Consider the following 22,228-nt stretch of genomic DNA (forward strand, 5'->3'; position numbering starts at 1 on the left):
AGACAAAGTCATATTTCAATGCCTAGATTTGCTAAGGAAGTGGGAAAATGCAGGTGGCAATGAAAGGAAATTAGAGAATATCATTTGGTGGGAGGGGCTATGATGTCAGGGCAACTCTGCTGGTGAGTTGGTTGCTTAGTTAAAACAGAATAGACCTAAATGTGTTTAAATGCTGATAAATGGAGTCAGGATTGAAAAAGAAGTTGAAAACGAAGTTGAAAAAAACATGAAAAACAGAATAGGCCTCCATCTGAGGAAGTGGGAATAAACAGCATTTCTTAAAAAACAAACAAACAAACAAAACCCAAGGTCTAACCCTATGTCAAAGAGGAGACAAAATTTCCTTTATTTAAAAAAAAAGTATAGATTCATGGTCCTGTGGCTACACTTACAAAGTTGGTATCAGAATTTGAAGGCTTTGCTTTCTATTTAGTTGTGAAATGAGAGGTGAAGACACTTGCGATGGTAAATAGGTAAGACATGGGAACTGAAATTTGATGGTAAAGTAAATGCATCAAGTCATTAGGAAGTATATATGCTTGTAATGTTGTTCCATACTATCTTGTAATGTTGTTCTAGAAGCTTTATCTGAATTACTTAATTATAGCCTCAAATAATTCCATGAAATAGGTACTTTATTATTCTCCTTTTATAGGTGATAAAACTGAGAAGACTTGAGAGAGCTTTAATTAGCCACTGTAGAGAATGGAACAAATAACTAAAAAGGCACCTAGAGTTTGCAGGGCAGTACTGAGAAGTCAGTTGCACTGAAGCTGATAAAATACTACTAATATCATCTTCACAGCTATATCATATTCTCCAGCAGCATTCAGGGTTCCAGAGCAAGGTCCAGAGAAAGCTGGAAACTAGACCACACCCAGGGTTTACCCAAATGAGTTTAACAGAATCCCAGTGAGGCTAAAGGAATTGGCAAAGGTAATGATGAGCCCTGGAAAGAACGCTGGGTAGGGAGAGAGAAAAAACAGAAGGGGAGCAATAGAGAGAAGCCACAGTGGTCAAGGGTTGGATAGCTTTGGGAGATTGTGTATGCTATGGGGAGCTACCAAATGACAGAGTTGGAAGAATAAAACACTGCGGACAGATGGTGAGTTGTCTGAATTCATGGCTTAGAGATGGTTCTACTTGATGGTTCGATCATAGCAGTGAGGTGTGAGTGGGTATTAAAAATAAAGAGAATGTGACACTTATGTTAGTCGAGGAACTGAGAAGCCTGTACAGGAAAGCAACATGAGTTTATAAAGAAGATGGCAGGCCTTTGAATAAAGAGGAAGACAGATTTTACACTTCAGAAAAAAAAAAAAAAAAATGAAAGCCCCAGAAATCATCTGTTGCTGGCTGACAACTAAGTTAGGATGTTCCATTGTGTTTGGAAATAAGGTGACAAATAAGGGCTGAAAATAATCTAGCATAAGTCTAAAGGGGACATTGAAGAGTTAAGAAGATGCCAATCATACCATCCAATCCTAAGAATGTCAAGTGTAGTGTAATGAACAGTAAATACCCAATTGCAAGGGCTACAAAGGAAAAATAGTTCTCCAGGGAAACCCAGTATTTGGTCAGTACAAAGCAGGGCTATGAGTCTGGGAGTTAGTTCTCAGGAAAGGTCAATTAAGAGGATACCATGGAGAGGATGGGGAGTGTCGGAGAATAGGTCATAGGAAAGAAAACAGCTCTACGAAAAGGAGTGTGGGAAAATGAGGTGCCCCAAAGAACTGTCATTAGCTGGCCTATCATAACTGGGAATGTAAGGATGGCAGATTTCGCAGACAAATTTTCAGACTAAAATTGATGCAAGAGGAAAACAGCTCAGATCATCAAAAGGAGAGTAGATAAACTGTAGGACATTTATACAATGAAATACAACTCAGCAATAAAAGAATCTACACAAGCAATGACATAGAGAAGTCTGAAAAGCACTATGCTAAGTGGCTAGGCATTGAAGGTTGTTTACTTATGAATTTGTGATATTAAAAATAAAATAAAATAAAACCCTAGTTAAATAAAGTAAATAAATAGAGTAAAATAAAGTAAAACTATAGTTACAGAGAGCAGATCCACAATTGAGTCCTCTTGTGGTGGGTAGGATTGACTGTGAGGGGACATAAGAAATTTTCTGTGAGGATGGAGATGTTCTATGTCTTAATAGGGGTGTGGGTTACATGTGTTTTGGCATCTGTCAAAATTGAATAAACTATATATCTAAGACCTATGCATCTCAATAGACATCAAATAGTTATCAATTTTAAAAATAGCTCCGGCTGAGTGCAGTGGCTCGTGCCTATAATCCCAGCACTTTGGGAGAAAGAGGCATGCAGATCATCTGAGGTCAGGAGTTCAAGATCAGCCTGGCCAAGATGGTGAAAACCCATCTTTACTAAAACTGCAAAAATTAGCTGGGTGTGGTGGCGGGTGCCTGCAATCCAAGCTACTCGGGAGGCTGAGGCAGGAGAATCATTGGAACCGAGGAGGCGGATGTTGCAGTGAGCTGAAATCGCACCATTGCACTCCAGCCTGGGCGACAGAGCGAGACACTGTCTCAAAATAAATAAATAAATGAATAGCTCTGAAGCCCTTTAATAATCTATTTTGATCTAGGTTCTTTTGCTTCTAATGACTTGTTACCTCAGTGGTATGTTGAAAATTGGTATGCTGGGGGTTGATTGCTGACAACTGCCCCCAAAATTGGAAACACCGATACCCTATGGTGGTTGCATAGAACTCTGAGATTTATGGATGTGATACTGTTTGTTTGTTTGGTGGGTTTATACAGTAGATGCTCAACAAAAGTGAGTTGCAATAAGTTGACTGTTCTTCAATCACAAGAAAACAAGTGCTTTGTGTGATGCTCTCTAAGGGTAAAGATCTAACATTAACTCACTGGCAATCCTTGCATTATGCTGGTAAGAGAGTCAAGAGGCTTTGCTTGAAATACTGATATATGGTACTATCATTGTTTTTTAGATCTGTGGCATTTTTATGTTGACAAGATTAGCATCTTTGTTCTCCCTTCTCTGTAATTTATGGTTGTTCTGACAAGGAGATTGCATGCCAGGAGTTACAATTAGGTCTGAGTTTATGATCAGTTATTTCTTTTGTTATAGTATTTACTTTCTTAAATAGTAAACAAGTATATTTTTGCCCTAATAAAGAAAATGTAATTTTGCATTTGCAACTAAACATAATTTATTGAAGTTATGTTTCCAGGAAAAAATGGCTGCATTCATAGTTGCCAAAATTGACCATATTGGGAAGCATAAACATTTTTATATTGGTAGCTACATTACCTCACTGTTTTACTTATTTTACTGGAGAAAAAAAATCCTGTCTGTCAGTTAAAGGAAGCTAAGTAAGAAAAGTTATTTTAAAAGTAATAAAATATATATCATAAGAAAAAATAGAGGTTGAGAGGCATCCAGGAATTTCAGAGCTTTCTTAAGGTACATTAAAGCATGGTAGAAAGAAAGCTAGACTCTAGGTGGAGTTCTGTCACCTACTCTACCCATGTTTTTGGAAAACAAGTATGTTTGGAAAACATACTTCACAGGATGCTGTCAGCACCAAACAAGATAATATATCTAAAAGTGTCCTGTATATCCCCCAAATTGTTGTTAATTGAATTATTTAGATAGCATGGAAACAAGTAGATAAATCAAGCACCAAAAGAATTCTGTTTTATTTATTTGTTGTTCTGATCAGTTTCTGTACTATGATCCAATACATCATCTAACCTCCAACTGTTCTTGTTCACTTTAGAATATGATAAGTACTTTAGTTCAAAGCCAAATCATTTTTTATTTAAATATAATAACTCAAATATTTTGTAATTTAAAAAGCTTGGACTGGAATATTTATGTAGACTTTAATTCTAGCCGTTGGTGCTGACATCCAAAAGAAAGGTAAACATGTCATCCGTTTGGTTCCTCATTTATACCACACCTAGCAAATGGCTGACTATGTAATAGAGATTTGAAGCTTAATAGCATAAATTAATGGATAAACAAATGAACAACTGAATGAATGGTACGCAGAAGTTATAGCACATGGAGGCAATGAATACATTAGGCGATTAATAGGAATCATCAGGTTGTTTGAACTGGTCACCTCATATTTCATTATCTGGCCACCTCCTACTCATTTTGAAGGCCCAATACAAAAATATCTTCCACTAGAAAGCTTCACTTACCCTAGGTAGAAAGAACTCACTTACTCAGAACTGTGTCTATACCACTGTAAGAGCACCTATCCCACTGCGTGACAATTAGCACTGGCAGTCAGCCCCGATAGCCCTAGCCTTCCTAGGGCAGGGGCTGTGCTTTGCGAACACACAGACCCTGGGACAATGCTTGATACAGAAAGTCTTAATGAAAACTTAAAGAGTCAGTTTAATAAAAGAGTGCTTTACATTTTCTTTGAATTCCTTTTAGAAGAGGAAAAGAGAACCTGTCAATCAAGTCATAAGCTCAGTAGACTTGGCAAGGAGAAAGAGTTAAATAGGCAGTCTTAGTATAGCTGAAAAGCTGCTTCGACCTTTTTTATTTTACTCCTACATTTCAAACATTTGGGGCTGCCATCACGCAAAAATTTAGTACAAATATCTTCATTTGTATAACAAGAAAAGCCAGTTTGTGTTTTCATTCTGTAATTCTTGACTTACATTAAGATTATAAAGAGAGCCCATTCAATGGCTCTTCCCTTTCTTCCCAAAGCTACAAAGACTCCCAATTACTTTTTGGTCATTTTCCCAAGGACATGGAGACTAAATTAAAAGAAAGTGAGCTCCTTCTCTTTCCCTGAGAATATAAATTCTTTCAGGGCAGAGTTTTCTTGTCTGTTTTGTTCACTGTTCTTCCTCAGCACTTAGAACTATGCCTGGCACAGAGCAGGTACTGTTGTTTGAATGAATAAATATTTGATAAAAGCTGAAAGTTTTCTCATTTGAAAAAAATCTTTGTGTCCCATTCTAAGTATTAAAATGATACCTAAATGGAACTGCAGAAAATCAATTAACAGAAATCCTAAAAAGATATGTATTAAATTTCTTGTCATATGCTTCATTGATTCTTCTTATGTCCATTTAAACTTGAAAATCCTATCAAGCAGTTTGAATTGTCCTAAATAAACTCAAGAAAATAAAGACAGCATCTTCAGCTTTATTGGTTTTGCAATCTGTGTGCAACTTGATTAAGTTTGTTTAAAGAACTTTTTATTGAACGGGAAGGTTTAAGCATATTTCTTAATGCTTCTATTGTGTAGCTTAAGTGTTTTTATTTTTTCTTATAAACATATAAAATGCAAATATGCAGTGAATCCACAAATGATCTGAGTCCTCTCGGTTTACTTAGCCTTTCTGATTGTGTTTCCTCTAGCATTACATTCAAAGCAAGGTTGATCAATATAAAAGTCATGAACCTAGCTATGTGGCTCCTGCACAGTTTATGAAAATGAATTCCAGGTGAAACTTTACAAAAACCTGTTGTTATAATTGGAGATATAAACCTGTTGTTATAATAAAAACCTGTTGTTATAAATAGGATATCTATCCTGTTGTTGCTATACATTGCACAGAACTGCTAAGTTAATACATTGCAAAAATAACTGCAATGGCAAATTTAAATTTTCTAACCATTTGGACTATTCCAAATATACCAAAAGTTATCTAGGGAAAAAAGTAATGTATATTCATATACCCACCACATAGCTTCAGTTTGCCATATTTGCTTCAAATTTTTCTTAAAGAACTTGATCTTTACAGATAGAGCTGAAGCTATCTGTGAACTGTACAATCAATCACATTTCTCCCCCTCTGAACATCACTTCCTGAGGGCATACTCTCCTAAATTTTTTAGGAGAAACTATACATTCTTATGTATAGTTTCATTCTTTTACAAAATGATTTCTCTCTGAAGGATATAAAACAACATTTTGCCTGTTTCTTTAAGCTTTATATATACACCACATTTACATTATGCTCAGCACAGAATAAGGACCCAATAAATGTTACTCTATTTGATATGCCACATGCTTTATTTCCTCTTAACGTTGCCTCTGAGACTTGGCCAATGCTGAGACGTAGTTCCAAATAATTTGCTTCAGCTGTGTTCTTGGGCTCTGTTGTGTGAGTACTCCACAAAGCCAATCAAGTCTTTCCTATCTGAAAGTGCCCTTTTCTTTTTCCTGTTTCTTTCCTTTCTTTTTAGGGGGAGGGAGACAGGGTCTCACTGTGTCATCCAGGCTGGAGTGCAGGGATACTATCACGGCCCACTGGAGCTTCGAACTCCCAGGCTCAAGCCATTATCCCACTTCAGCCTCCCAGGTAGCTGAGAATACAGGTGACACCATGCCTGGCTAATTTTTTTTTTTTTTTTTTAGTAGAGATTAGGTCTCACTAGGTTGCCCAGGCTGGTTTCAAACTCCGGAGCTCAAGTGATCCTCCTGCCTCAGCCTCTTGACTAGGTGAGATTACAAGTGTGAGGCATTGTACCAGTTTGAAAGTGCCCTTTTATTTCTCTCCTGCAGTGACCCCTGACACCCAGCCATCAACTAGAGGCTGTTTCTCTACTGCCAACCCCTGCAGCCTGCCTACTGGTTTTATAAGGTACTGGGTTGGTGTAAAGTGATGTTTTTCTCTGGTAATAGGAGAAAACTGTCGGTTCTACTTAATAGACATAATATTAGAGGTCTTAAAGTGATTAAGTATGCAGACTATGTAAATCAAACAAATAAATAAGTATATGAAAGAACAAGTAAAAGAAAGACCTTCTAACAAGCATATTTGTATATTATTTTTAATACAAATAATGCCATAATTAAGTCTATTTATATTTCCTTGCTCACATACCAGTGAGTTTTTCTTGAATCACAGTTAATGGCTAGGTTGAAAATATACATATTTTTACTTACTAGATACTACAAAATTGCTCTGCAAATTGGTTTTAGTAATCTATTCAGACAATAGGGTCTAAGAATTTCCCTTTCTAAGCATATTTGCCAACACATGTTATTTTAAGAATTTAAAATGTTTTAGCAGTCTGATAGGTGTGAAACATTATCTCAATGTTTTTACATAAATTTCAACAATTTCTAGAAATGTTGAGCATCTTGTTAACTTCTTCATTGGTCAATCCAATCTGCTCTCTTCTGGAAATTGCCTGCTTGAATTTTTTGTCTATGTTTCTATTAGTTATTGTCATTTTCTGTGTTAATTTGTAGGAATTCTTTATAAATTTGAAATACTGATCCTAGGTTGTTTATATATGTTGCAAATAACTACCCCCAGTCAGTAACTTTACTACCTTTGTTTATAGTATTTTTGGTTGACCAGGACTTTTATTTATTTATTTGTTTGTTTGTTTGTTTGTTTTAGAGATAGACTCTCTCTGTCACCCAGGCAGAGTGCAGTGATGTGATCATAGCTCACTGCAGCCTCAAACGCCTTGGCTCAAGCAATCCTTCCCTTTTCAGTCTTTTGAGTAGCCAGGACTACAGATGTGTTCTACGATTCCTGGCTAATTTTTAAATTTTTGGTAGAGACAGAGTCTCAGTAGAACATGACATTTTAAAATGTTAATGTAGACCAATTTATCAACTCTTTTATTCAAGTTCTGTAATTTTATTTTCATTTAAAAAACCATTCTCCATTCTGAGTGTATAAAAGTTACATATTTGATTTTTTAGAAATTAATGTTTATATAATTAGGTATTAACCTACATGGAACTGATTTTTGTGTACTTGAAATGTACAGAATTATTTATATGTTCTAAATGCATAGCAAAAGGCCTCCAGGTTATTTATTTACCCATCTATTTTTTATTCAGTGATTTCTAATGCCATCTCTACTATGCATCGCACTTACATTTGCATGCAGACAGGCAAGGTATTTTTTTTCCTGGATTAAAAAATCTAGATCAAACAGATAGTAGGTTATTTTAGTCAGCTCAGGCTGCTGTAACAAAATACTATGGACAGCTTAAACAACAGACATTTATTTCTCACAGTTCTGGAAGCTTTGAAGTCCAAGATGAAGGTGGCAGCAGCTTGTGTGTCTGGTGAGTGTCTGCTTCCTGGCTTGCAGATGGCTACCTCTGGCGTTGGCTGTGTCCTCACATGACTTTTCTAGGGTGTGCTCATGGAGAGAGAAAGCAAGCTCCTCCTCTTCTAGTAAGGACACGAATCTCATTATGAAGACACCTCTCTCATTACCTCATCTAAACCTAATAATTCCCTTCAGGCCTCACCTCTAAGTCCCATCACATTAGGGTTTAGGGCTCCACTATATGAATGGTGGGGAGAGACACAAACATTCAATCCATAACATGGATATTTAATAAATGTTCTTTGACTCATCAAAAGGTAATTTAAACTGATTCCCTGCAGAAGCCTATCATTTAGAAGTCTTTTAGTTCATCTCTTCCCTCAATGGATATATTGCTAACCTTAGTTATGGAGGAGTCATATCACTGTGCATTTAGCTTACAATATTCCAAATATAGACATCTGGGGAATCAAAAAGAGAAGAAGAGAAACAGTATTAGTGTCTTGAGTGACTCTGTCTTCCCTTTCCTGAAATGAATATAACCCAAAGGGTCATGAACAGTGAACAGGGGGGCATGAAGTAGCCGCGCCTACAGTGGGTATGTTTCTGGGAGACTATGTCAGTGTGAGCGCTGTGCACTGTGTTAAGTCTAGTTTAGAAATACAGTAGTGCATTCTTATTGTGGTTTTGCTTTTTCATGGCATCACTTACCTGTGGTCAACTGCAGTTCAAAAATATTAAGATATTTTGAGAAAGAGAGAAACAGAGAGAGACCACATTCACATAACTTGTATTACAGTAGATTGTTCTAATTTTTCTACTTTATTATTGTTGTTGTTAATCTCTCACTGTGCCTAATTTGGAAATTCATCGTAAGGTATGCATGCATGGTAAAAATAAAAACATGGTACAGTGTATGTACAGTCTGGTAAAATGTATGGTTTCCAGCATCCATTTGGGGTCTCGGAATGTATCCCTCCAAGAATATGAGGACACTACTGTAGTATCTTTATTTTTTAATTTTTATTTTATTTATTTATTTTTTGAGACAGAGTTTCACTCTTGTTGCCCATACTGGAGTGCAATGGCATGATCTCTGCTCACTGCAACCTCTGCCTCCCAGGTTCAAGTGATTCTCCTGCCTCAGCCTCCCAAATAGCTAGGATCACAGGCATGCACCACCACACCCAGCTAATTTTGTACTTTTAGTGGAAATGGGTTTCACCTTGTTGGCCAGGCTGGCTCAAACTCCTGACCTCAGGTGATCCTCCCTCCTTGGCCTCCCAAAGTTCTGGGATTACAGGCATGAGCCACCACACCTGGCCTACTGTACTATTTTTAAATACTACTTTACTGCATAAGATTGCATACACAAATCTATTTACAATGCACTTTATGTCCAACTTAATGGATTTCTAAGGGCAATTTTACTAGACATGGTTTTCACCGTAACTACTGACTTTAAATCTTAATTTCTCAGTCAAACATGGCTCCACTGTAATCAATGTGTCAATGGACCACCAAAATACTGCTTTATCTTGAACAAGAGGTACAGATACAAATAAAACAGCTTTTAGTATTTCCTCATAAGCAGTGGTGAATGGGGAGATGCAAGGGTCTGCCATTAGATCAGCAGGTCTTGGTTCACAATGTAAACATAGGCATACCAGGACACTACAAATCTGGAAGCACTGTTTACCAGCGACATCTGGGCAACAGTTGGGCCTTTTCCTCCTGGATGAAAATACGACCTGTTGATACTGTGTTCATTTCAAGAACCATGAAGTACCTGCAATGGACTGAGTGTTCGTGTACCTCCCACATTCATATGTTAAAAAACTAACCCCCTGGCCGAGCGCGGTGGCTCAAGCCTGTAATCCCAGCACTTTGGGAGGCCGAGACAGGCGGATCACGAGGTCAGGAGATTGAGACCATCCTGGCTAACACGGTGAAACCCCGTCTCTACTAAAAATACAAAAAACTAGCCGGGCGAGGTGGCGGGCGCCTGTAGTCCCAGCTACTCGGGAGGCTGAGGCAGGAGAATGGTGTAAACCCGGGAGGCAGAGCTTGCAGTGAGCTGAGATCCGGCCACTGCACTCCAGCCCGGGTGACAGAGCGAGACTCCGTCTCAAAAAAAAAAAAAAAAAAAAAAAAAACTAACCCCTGATGTAATAAGACTCCCACCGCCTTTGGCAGGTAATTAGGTCATGTGGGTAGAGCCCTCCTGATGGAATTAGTACCCTTTAAAGGAGAGACACAGAAAGCTTGCCACTTTCCCTCTCTACCATACGAAGATACACTCTGTAAACAGGAAAGGGATCTTTACCAAGAACATGACCAAGATGGCCCCCTGATCTCGGGCTTTCAGCTGCCAGAACTGTGAAAAATAAATTGTGTTGTTAAAGCCTCCCAGTCTTTAGTATTCTGTTATGGCAGCCCAAACTGACTAAGGTAGTGTCAAACATTATAAAGTCACAGAAAGGCACACACTAAATTTAAAAGAGTTTGACTCTACAAAGAAGTGAGTTTCTCAAAGCCTGGAGAGAACTGCTTTGCTCAGACAATGGCACTACTGAGTAATCCCTTTAGAAACAGGTGACCAATCAAAGCTATTCTGGTATTGGCTGCAGCTGCCAATTCTCTGTGTGACCAGCTCACTTTTGATATGATTTTGTTTATTAGCTTATTATATCAGAAACTTAATCTAACTTAGTCGGGTGTGGGGTCTTATCCAGACAATTTATACCTTACCTGAAACACATCATTGGATTATTTCTGCAATGGCAAGTATAATCAGAATAACTTTACTGTCAATTTATTATACCATAAAGGTTTGTCTACTTGAGGAACTGAAAGGAGAACTCATTCTTTAAAGTATAAGAAAAATGTCCTTGGCGGACTTAATCATAAGACGTTAGCTCTCACAGACATCTCAGAGACTACCAAGTCCTACAAAATTGATAAAGATCTGAAAACAGAGACACTGAGCAGTGCAAGGTCATCCTACTAAGAGGCACAGCTGGTCTTGAATACAGATTTTCAAAATCTTTGTGCCGCTGTTGGACCCACAAACCAAATGCCAATAAGCAAACCAGAACCTATCAATGTAGCTATTTTCTTCCAAAACAATTTACTACCTCAGGACATGGTGACCTAAATCTTTATGTTCCTAAGAGTTCATATTGAAGGACACAATAACAATGATGTGAACTGTGATTATCTGTACAACTCACTTATAATTTTTTTAAATGGACAATGACTTTAATTTTAGTCCACTAACTGTATTTTCCCAGAGTTATTTACTGTCTCAGAGAGTACCAGGTGTTACATGGACACTCAGGTCTCAACAACATGGAAGTAGGACGTGCAATTTTTCTTGAAGATTATTAAAATAATAGTGACAATAATAGCACATGTAACAATATAATATAACGGCTAACACATATTGAGTGCTTACATTTAGTATTAAAGTTCTATCTAAGTACTTAATATGTATACATTTATTTAATTTTCACAATAAACCTATGTGGTAGGTATTATTTACCTCTGAGGAAACTGAAAAATAGAGGAGTTATATACTTTGTGGAGAAAGGATTTGAATCCAGGAATCCTTCCTTAGAATTCACACCCTTAGCCATTCTTTACTGAAATAGTCCTACACAAAAATAAGGAGAAGGAATACAGACCTCTTCCTTACCTTTCTGAATGTAGAATTTTAGTTCAGTAAAGAGGATTTGATAACCAGATTGCTGGTACCGTGAAAGAGTTAATGATGCTTCTCAGGTGGAAATTTCCTGCATGGGAGTAATTCACACTCTGGAAAAATGTGGCCCAATATGTTAACATGATGAGCAAATAAGTTCTATCTATTGAGGTGTCGAGGTTGACATATTACTTAGCATATTCTCCATATCCTGCAGATAGCAGCATCTGTATAATGTAGTCGAAATAAATAAAACTTTGAGTGTATGGGAAAGATAATCACGTATCACTTTACACATAAACATAAACTTGTCTGCTGTACCTGCCTGTCACAATTCGAGTTCTAAAAGAAGATGAGGCATTTCCAAAGAGCATCTGCCTCAGCCACTAGCTTTATTGCTTCAATTACAGCTGTTTCCCTCTCAGATGTCAGAAATGCCACCACAGTTGACAGGACCCCCTTCAAGAGGGAAACAATATATGCTCAAGTTCTCAAAAATTCCCATGAGTATAAGAAGAAGGTCCAACTAGTGTATAAAGAGGGGGAAGATAGTTTCCATTGTCATTAAAGATGTCTATTCTAAAATGCAATAATTGTTCCTATGTTGGTGAAAGGGTAGTCAATACATTGTTGAAGCCAATACAGATAGATACAGAGTCTTGGAGATATGTCTCAGAAACTTTTCATTCTGGGGAACTGGCAATTAAGAAATGATTCCCAATACAGGAAGTGATTCATGCTGAAGGCCACATGACATGTAGTTGTGTGAAAGCAGAAACTTTTGCTGAACAAAAATGGAAAAGCTATTAAATAAATATGGTGTATCCATGTGAAGGAATACTATGCAATAACTAAATGTCACACTTAAAAAGTGAAAATCAGGGAATAGAAAACCATAAATATAATATTATATGATTTTACAAATTTTGTAGTCTTTTCTTAGCTTTTTAAAAATTTGTGTTTTATTTATAACTGGCACATAATTATTATACATGTTTCTGGGCTATAGTATGATGTTTCAGTGAATATATATATTGTATAATGACCAAATCAATATAGTCACAAATCCATCACTTTAAACATTCATCATTTCTTTGTGGTGATAACGTTAAAAATCTTCTCTTCTAGCTACCTTGAAATATACATTACATTGCTATTTGCTATAGTCACCCTACGCTGTAATTAAACATCAGCACTTATTCTTTTTGTTCAACCCTAATTTTGTACAGTTGACCAACCTCTTCAGGTCCTCCCTCCCATCTACTCACCTCAGCCTCTGGTAACTAGTATTCTACTCTCTATTTCTATGAAATAAACTTTTTTGGATTCTACGTATGACTGAGATGATGCAGTATTTGTCTTTCTATGCCTGACTTATTTCACTTAACATAATATTCTCCAGGTGTATCCATGTTGTTGCAAATTACAGGATTTCATTGTTTTATGCCTGAATAGCATTCCAGTGTGTGTGTGTGTGTGTGTGTGTGTGTGTGTGTGTGTGTGTGTGTCACAGAGAGAGAGCGAGAGACAGAGAGGGAGGAGAGAGAGAGCACATTCTGTTTTATGGCTGAGTAGCATTCTATTGTGTGTGTGTCTGATATATCTATATCTGTCTCTCTCTACATATATATATATATCACATTTTCTTTATTCATTCATCTGTAGATGGGCATTTACATTGATCCATATCTTGGATATTGTAAATAGTGCTGCAATAAATATGAAGTGCAGATATCTCTTTGACATACTGATTTCATTTCCTTTGAACATGTACCCAGTACTGAGATTGTTGGACCATATGACAGTTCTATTTTTCTTAAAAATCTTTATATTGTTTTCTATAATGGCTGTACTAATTTACATTCTCACCAACAGTGCATAAGAGTTCCCTTTTCTCCACATTCTTGCTAGTATTTGTTATGTTTTTGTTCTTTTGATAATAACCATTCTAACAAGTATGGGGTGATATCTTCTCTGGTTTGATTTGCATTTCCCTGATAATTAGTGATATTTTGCTTTTTAAAATGTATTTGTTGGCTATTTGTGTGTCTGGTTTTGATAGTTGCCTATTTTGGTCTTTTGCCCATTTTTAATCAAGTTATTATTATTTTTTGGTACTAATTTGTTTGAGTTCCTTATATAGTCTGGATTTTAACCCCTTGTCATTGCATACTTTGAAAATACTTTCATCCATTTTGTAGGTTATGTCTCCATTCTGTTGATTGTTTCGTTGGCTGTGCAGAATCTTTTTAACTTGATGTAATCTCATTTTAATTTTGCTTTTGTTGCCTGTGCTTTGAGGTCTTATTTTTAAAATCCTTGCCAAGTTCAATTTCATGAAGTATTTCCCTTATGCTTTCTTCTAGTTTCATAGTTTGAGGTCTTTCATGTAGGTCCTTAATTCATTTAGAATTGATTTTTGTATATGGTGGTAGGTAGGGATCTAGTTTCATCAGTTTGCATGTGGATATCCAATTTTCCCTGCACCGTTTATTAAAGAGACTATCCTGTTCCCAATATGTGTTCTTGGCACCTTTATAAAAAATCAATTATCTATATATGCATGAATTTATTTTTGAGCTCTCTATTATGTTCCATTGGTCTGGGTGTCTGTTTCTGTGCCACTATCATGCTGTCTTGTTTACTTTGTGGAATATTTTGATGTCAAGTAGTGTGTGCCTCCAGGTTCGGTCATTCTGTCAAGACTGTTTGCCTATCCAGGATCTTTTGCATTTTCAAATAAATACTAAGATCTTAAAAATTTTTTGTAGTCTACATTCTCATTTTCTCCTCCTTTTACCCTTCTTCCCTTTTCTTCCCCATTTCCTCTCTCAAACATCAGAAAAATACATTGGAGGAAGTTAGGTTACAAAAAAAAAAATCAAAATGGTGAAAGTGGTTTTCTGTAAATTAATTGGGCATTATTATTTCATCTTAAAGATGTAAAAAGTGAGAATTAAGTATGTTAAACAGCTTTGCCCAAGGAATACAGAACTACTAAGCCTGGGTGGTGCCATGTCATGTTTCTTCCTGCCTACCCACTGAATTTAATCCTCCGATTCCTCAATTGTAAAAGGATGATCTTTCTGATCTCTTCAAATACTGATGTGACCAACTCCAGCCTGATATTTTTGTATGATTTTCACATTCGCACCACGAAAAAGTTTGTCAAGTAAGTTAACAAGGTAATCGAATTATGTTAATAGAACTATCAGGCCTTTAATGTGTATGTATGTGAAAACAAGTTTGAATTGAAATGAATTCTTTTAAATAAATGAGCAGATCTAAAAATGCTTCCTTCAGTCATTTATTTATTCACTTGCCATGAATTTATTGAGCACCTTTGGTGTCTCAGACCTTGTGCTTGATACTAGGGATGGAAAAATCAGTAACATAGGCCCTACTCTCAAGAAGTTCACTGTCAAGTGAAACCTCTCTCTCTCTCTCTCTCTCACACACACACACACACACACACGCACATACACACATTAAAGCTACACACATACTGTGGTAATTATAATGATAGTGATGTGCCCAGGTATTAGAGAGGCAAACAAAATATTAACACAACTATCCAGCCTGTGAAGAATTTTTGGAGACAAGAAGAGAATGTCTTAGTGAAATTACAGAGTACGAATAGTTATCTAAAAAGGAATAAGAAAGAATATTCCAAAGACAAGAACACTCTGAGTTTAAAGTGAAGAGTGGCAAGTCATGAGTTTGGCCAGTTGGAGCAGACAAGAGAGAAACATGTTCACCTGTGAAAAAATTCAGACTTGAATCACTGGAGAGAACTTACAAAATCTCAAAGCAAATGCTTCTGTTTATCTCCACTTTTTATTTTCAACAGCTGCTGGAGCTCTGTAACGGCTTTATAAGAGACAGCCTTTTGTGGGTCAAGCCATGAGCCTATAGACCAGTTCGTGTAAAAGATAGGGAGAATCTAAATTAGGGCAGTGGTAGCACGGATAGAACAGAAAGGATAAATCCAAAAAATAATTAAATTAATCTACATTAATCTAAAGGTATGGGCATTTCAAATATATACACATCCACAGCTTAGGATACAATTTTAGAGAGTTCAAATATCTCAGAGCTCATCCTAACAGTCCATTAATCCTCATTGAAGGTTCCTTTGTCTACAATAAGTAAAACTGTGATGAATGCCTATGGAAATTAGTTGGAATTAGTTTTCAGTTGAAATTATTATACTAGCATTGCTTTTAAGCACTTAATAATTAAGATGGCCTACTCCTCAAACTACTGAGTAAAATTTTATTTTAGATACGATTTCTTAGGAAATAAAAGTATTCTGCTTTTCCTATAGAAAAAAAGATATTCATTATTTCATTTTCCCAAGGTACATAAAAGCTTGGCATTCCTAAGGCACAAAACAAAACACATAACTGATGCACGAAAAAGCTAAATGAATTTGCACGAGGTTGTCTATGTGACATATCTTTAATACCTTGTTAAGTGAGGACTTGTTAAGTCCAAAACTATAATTGTAGAACACGTATGTAATTGAGTAAGTGGAGAGAGATATTTTAACCTTTAAGTCATAGTTGTCAACTCTATGAAATGTACTTTTAAAATATCACACACAATATAGCTTTTATATGTTTTACTATGACACAATTGAAAGTTATATTGATCAAATTTTGCATTCTTAAATAGCAAAGATGTAGAATTGAAATAAAGAAAATATATGGATGGCCATATCATTTAGTAGATGTGTGGTTCAGATTTTCAGGATATTGGATGCCAATAAAAAGTGACAGTGAAACCACCCAACGACAGCATATAGTTACTTCAATTTTGATTATTTGGCCTTTGACTATCTCCTCCTTGACTCTATCCACATGACCAAACTACGGATAGGGGAAGGAGTGAATTACTATAATTGAAAAAATAGGCTAAAATTATTAGCATTGTGAAAGAGAAAAATAAGAAAAGTGAAAATTGATAATTTATAAATTGGGTATTCCATGAATAACCCAAATTTACTCTATGAAACTTTTAATTTAATTACACAAAATGGTAAGAACTTAAAATCTCTTTAAAAAATTACTCAGTAAGTAAAATGATAATAAGTGATGTTCTATTTATGGACTTTGGTGTGGGTTACATGAGAATGTTCATTTTGAGATTATTTATTGAACTACGTGCACTTTTCTATACTTACATTAGCTTCCTAAAGACCTTTAAAGTCTGAATACATAATGAAAAGTAAATAGGGTTACAAGGGCTTTGCAAGGTGTAGATCTTATTTGAAGAAGAAAACTTTGGAAGAGTTTATATCTAGCTAAAGCAATAACTAAGTTCAAAAATTTATTCTTTGAAGTGCAATTACAAAAAGAAGTTGTCTGAATGGGTATATGACAAACAACTGCTATTTGGGGAACTTAATAGATGTGACTTTCCTGTGATCAATGAAACAGTCAGTGCTTTCTAATAGAACTTCCTGTGATGTTGGAAATTTCCTTTATCTTCATTGTTCAATATAGTAGCCACTAGCCACATCCAGCTACCAAGCATTTGAAATATGGCTTCTGTGATTAAGAAACTGAATTTTAAATTAAATTAAATTTAAATTTATTTGCATCGAGTAGCTCTCTGTGATTAATGGCTACTGAATTGGACAGCTAGAGTAAGCAAACTGAGATCAAATGTTTACCTTTAAAGTTAATGAAGTCGTATCTATTGAAAAAATAAAATATAATTCCACTTTTTGTTTTCCAGGGTCCCCAGTTTGAAATGTCTTGTTACTGCTGACAAGACCTGCATGACTGACCATTTGCTCCCTAAGAGATGAAACTGACATCACTTTGAAGTTCAAAATGACACTGCCAGTGAGCTTTACTTTAAAATGGAACAATTGCTTTCTAGTTAAAGGGATTTCTCAAAAGGTCTAAAGATTTGCTGTCATGAAAATACATGTTCTGCCATCATCTTTTTTTTCTTTTTCATTTTCTAAGCAGTAACAGGCTACAACTGTTAGAAAGTTATTTAATTTTTCTTGAAAATATTGGGATACTAATTGCAATGTTTCTATGTAAAGCTCATGAAGCTAGAAATTTGCATGTTAATAGCCAGCCGAACGCAAAATGCAATTGTTCTAAATGCCTTCCATAATACTCACTGTTTGATTTTGTTTCTCTACTCTGACCTACATAGTTGTATAGTAGTATGTAGTAGTTATGAGAGTGTATTTTAATGCCTACTTAACTTTCTGTATTCTGACCTACATAGTTGTATAGTAGTTACGAGAGTGTATTGTAATGCCTACTTAACTTTCTGTATTCTTCATCAAACTGTAAACACATAAGGGCAGGAGCTGTATCTTATTTACTGTACACAGAGTTTATTAATATTTGCAGGTTAGAATGAATGAAATAAATCACAAAGATCATTATGTTAACAAATATAGAAAAGTGAAAAATGAAGGGCAGTTATTAATCTCATTTAAATTCACTTGATTACATACACAAGCACCAACATGCTCCTCTATTGTGCCCATGGCACATGTCATTTTAGAGACCTTTTAATTTATACTGTAGAAGAATGTGATTATGTATAAGAACTCAAAAGGGAGGGCTAGAAAACAAGAGAGAACTAATAGATTGCAAGCCCAAGGCAAAAATGTAAGAGCTGGAAATTAGAGTTATAAGAGGAACATTTTGTATGCTTGTATGTATAAATACTTTCATAGTACAGCAGGTGTCTACCAGACTTTTCTAAAGGAGCCAGATAGTGAGTATTTAAGGTTCTGTGGGCCATAAGGTCTCCATCACATATTCTTCTCTTTTCTTTATTTTTCCAAAAAAAAAAAAACCCCTATAAAATATAAAACATATTGCTACATCACAGATTATTAAAACAGAAGTAGGCTGTGATCTTGATGATCTTGATTTGGCTCACAGACCATAGTTTCCCTACTCCTGACATAGAAGATTGACGTTATTGTTGTGAAAATTTTAGTGATTTGGTTTTTTTGGCCTCAAAGAAGAAAATTGTCACATGATGTTTTGCACTTAAAATTCTACATTCACAAAACAAAAAAACAGCCAATGGCCAATTCAACTTTGAAGTCAATTTGGAAATGATGTTTTGGAAAATATTGATTTAGAATTCAGATACTCCCACAACTATGGCTCCACACATTCCATGTTTAAACAGGAAAAAGAAAGAAGAAAAGGAAAATAGTCAAGAAAAATTAATCAGAACAATATTGAACCTAGTTATAGATGGGTTTGCAGGTGGCACAGGCAATGAGTAATAAATGATCTCATTAATAAAGCCAGACATTTAATAACAACAGTAGCCCACATTCTATAGAATGCTCAAATATCTTAAAACCCAAGTTCTGTACAGAAAAAGGATATCTCCTATATGCACAAGGAGCCTCATTAAAGTGGAAGAATCCTTTTTGTAAAGTCTCATCACTATTGCTAGCTATGAAAGACACTGTACCCCATGTCCAAATTTTCTTTTTTCTTTTCGTGTAGTTATTCTCCATATCATAAAACGAAATACTTTAAAGGGAGATAATGTGCCTGTTCTTTGTTCTGCCTATAAAATCAGTACATAGGCCAGGCACGGTGGCTCATGCCTGTAATCCCAGCACTTTGGGAGGCCGAGGCAGGCGGATCATCTGAGGTCAGGAGTTCGAGACCAGCCTGGCCAACATGATGAAACCCCCACCTCTACTAAAAATACAAAAAATTGACTGAGCATGATGGCATGCACCTGTAATCCCAGCTACTTGGGCGGCTGAAGCAGGAGAATTGCTTGAACCCAGGAGGCAGAGGTTGCAGTGAACCGAGATCGTGCCACTGCACTCCAGCCTGGGCAACAGAACGAGCCTCCGTCTCAAAAAAAAAAAAAACATAAAATCAGTACATTATTCTCCAAATAATGTGCGATTAGTAGATTTTGTTTTTAAAGAACATGTTATACCTTCTAAATGTAACAAAAGATAATTCTTTTCTTTTTCTGGCTTATCGAGTGAATTATCCATTTACATGTTCATTGTAAAGGCATCTTAAAGGTTTAACATGAACTTACTAAAAAGCACATAAACAGCATATACTCTTCATTTCAATACCTCCAACCATATACAGTATTTGTATATTTTAAGTACAGAATAGACAGTCTCCTAGAGAACCTAGGTTTCAAAAAACACAGTGAAGTGGTTTTAAAATAACTCCTTAATTTTGAGAGAGGTAAATGTCTAGAGGGAAGAAAAGTGTTACCCACTGAATAAAATTAAAGTAGTTAACAAGGAATCCATCTTATTTAAAATTTTCCTCTTAGATAGTTCAAATTGCTAAAGTGGTTAAGGTAGTACATAATTTTCTTTTGAAGAATGTTGTCCAGTTTGACAAGTAAATAAATGTTTAACTCTCTTTCTTCTTTTATTGCTGCAGAAACAAGAAATGGAAAATAACTGCAGCACGTTTATGACATTGGTTTCTTTCTCCACATGAAACATACAATGAGAACACTTTGTAGATGAATTGTGCCTTCAATTGAATACAGGATGGTGGACTAGCTTGGGTTTTATGGAATTGGATAATTTGTCATAGTTTCTGCCCCTGGAAAAATGATAACCCAAAGGAAAACAGGTGGAAAACCTTTTAAAAATAGTTATACAATACACAGCTGATATTTTTGGTTAATAGAATACTTTAAAGGACTTAATTTACAAAGCAAATTACTAAATTATAAGAAATGCTGTCATCATCAATAAACATTCACAGAGCTTCAGGTTTTAACACAAAGCATTCCTCTTATTTCAGGTGATATTATTTATGAAAAAATTACTTGGAGATCACTCCACGGTTATCACATTCTTTTCTAACCCCCAATGCCCTATTATTATTTACTATTATTAGTTATTATTTATAAATACATATGAATGCACAATTAATGAAAACATCCTTTATGTATAGCATATAAATACATTTGAACTTTATTCCCCCCTCATATCCTGCAATATAACAACACCAATAAAATAGTATCTAAATATTAATTGCTCCTATTACAACAGTGGAAATTAGAAGAGATAAGTTTTCCCAAATCTGAGTAGATAACCATGGTTAGCTGATAACCATTTGTCCATTTATAGAATTATAGTGACAAAATCCAGCTGCTAATATTTAGTTTGCTTATTATGTAATGGCAAAACGTAATGTCTTTTTCTCACCCATTGCAAGGGTCACAGCTGACACCACTATAACAAAACACAGATGAACAAGAAAAATGCATAATGTGTTTATTTAACAAAGTTTTAATGATGTGGGAGCCTTCAGAAATGTAGTCCCAAATCCAGAGAAAATTTTGCATTTGTATGCTAAGTCTGAAGACAGAAGTGAATAGTTGTGGAGAAATGTGATTCGACGAAAAGAGTATGACCTAATGATAATAAACTGAAGAGAATTTAGCAACGCCTGTCTCTTCACATTCTTCTCAACCTTTCTGTCTAGCATGCCTTCCCCCCATATAGGGAAGAACAACTATCAGAAAAGGGTATTCTGACCTATTTTCAGGGGAGGTAGGTCAGAATGACCCTTTTAGGTTTTATGGCTTGCTGTGAGGGAAAAGAATTCTAATTTCTATGAGCCGCCTTGGGAGAGAGGAGAGCTGGAGAAAGGAGAGTGAGAGAAGGTCAGAGGGGCCTTCCTTCTGAGGCCCTTCCAATACCCTTCAGTTCAAAGTACTCTGCATGCCAAGACACCATATATTGGGGTATAATGTTCTGAGTCCTAGCAGTTAATAATATATTTTTCAAAAAATCTAGAGAAGGAAAGAATTTATTTCAGAATGCTACTAACCAGCTTTTAAAGTCAAATTTGAAAAGGATGCCAAAAATTATACTGATTTTTTTTCTTCAGATAATTGTGAAGTTCTACTGTGACTTCTCTTTAAAGAGAAAAAATAAAATAAAAAACGTGAGCTGGGCATAATGGTGTGCCTGTAATCCCAGCTACTTGGGAGGCTGAGGCAATGCAGGAGGATCACTTGAGCCCAGGAGTTCCCAGACTAACCCGGGAAACGTAGTGAGGCCCTAGCTCAGAAACAAAACAACAAAAAACTTCTAAAATGCATAAATTTGCTTTCAACATCAGTATCAGTTCAGTTGGAGGGGAAATTCTAAAAAATCTCGTAAATATTGGTACAAGAGCCTTTCTACTTCCTTCTCTTCAAAAAGTTATTAAACTGTTAGGTTACAAAAACTGAAAAGTCTGGGTTTGATCAACACAGGTCTCTAGATGGAAGTTATTCTGGAAGAGTTGTGCCTGTCATACATTGTCTTATTCCAACATCTCCTGAAGTTATCATTTGGAAAACTATTAAAAAGAACATAGTTTCTCTCAATTCAGTTGATATTTTAAGATGATGTATATATACTTTGAAAATTATTTTTTAATTTTTTTGTCTCTGTCTTATATGCTAACTTAAATTCGTT

At 35.8% G+C, this 22,228-nt stretch overlaps 1 long non-coding RNA gene across 1 annotated transcript in view; it reads left to right on the plus strand.

The window, feature by feature from the left end:
* The window catches only part of LOC108530939 (uncharacterized), a 169,835-nt gene extending 149,438 nt beyond the window's left edge, over positions 1-20,397 (plus strand). The window contains exons 3-4 of the long non-coding RNA XR_001886027.1: positions 17,500-17,609; positions 20,187-20,397. This is a non-coding gene — a long non-coding RNA (uncharacterized LOC108530939). The remainder of the gene's footprint in view (positions 1-17,499; positions 17,610-20,186) is intronic.
* Positions 20,398-22,228: the final 1,831 nt, after the last annotated feature.

This window comes from Rhinopithecus bieti, unplaced genomic scaffold, assembly GCF_001698545.2.
Source record: "Rhinopithecus bieti isolate Rb0 unplaced genomic scaffold, ASM169854v2 scaffold_7049, whole genome shotgun sequence".
NCBI classification, from domain to species: Eukaryota; Metazoa; Chordata; class Mammalia; order Primates; family Cercopithecidae; genus Rhinopithecus; species Rhinopithecus bieti.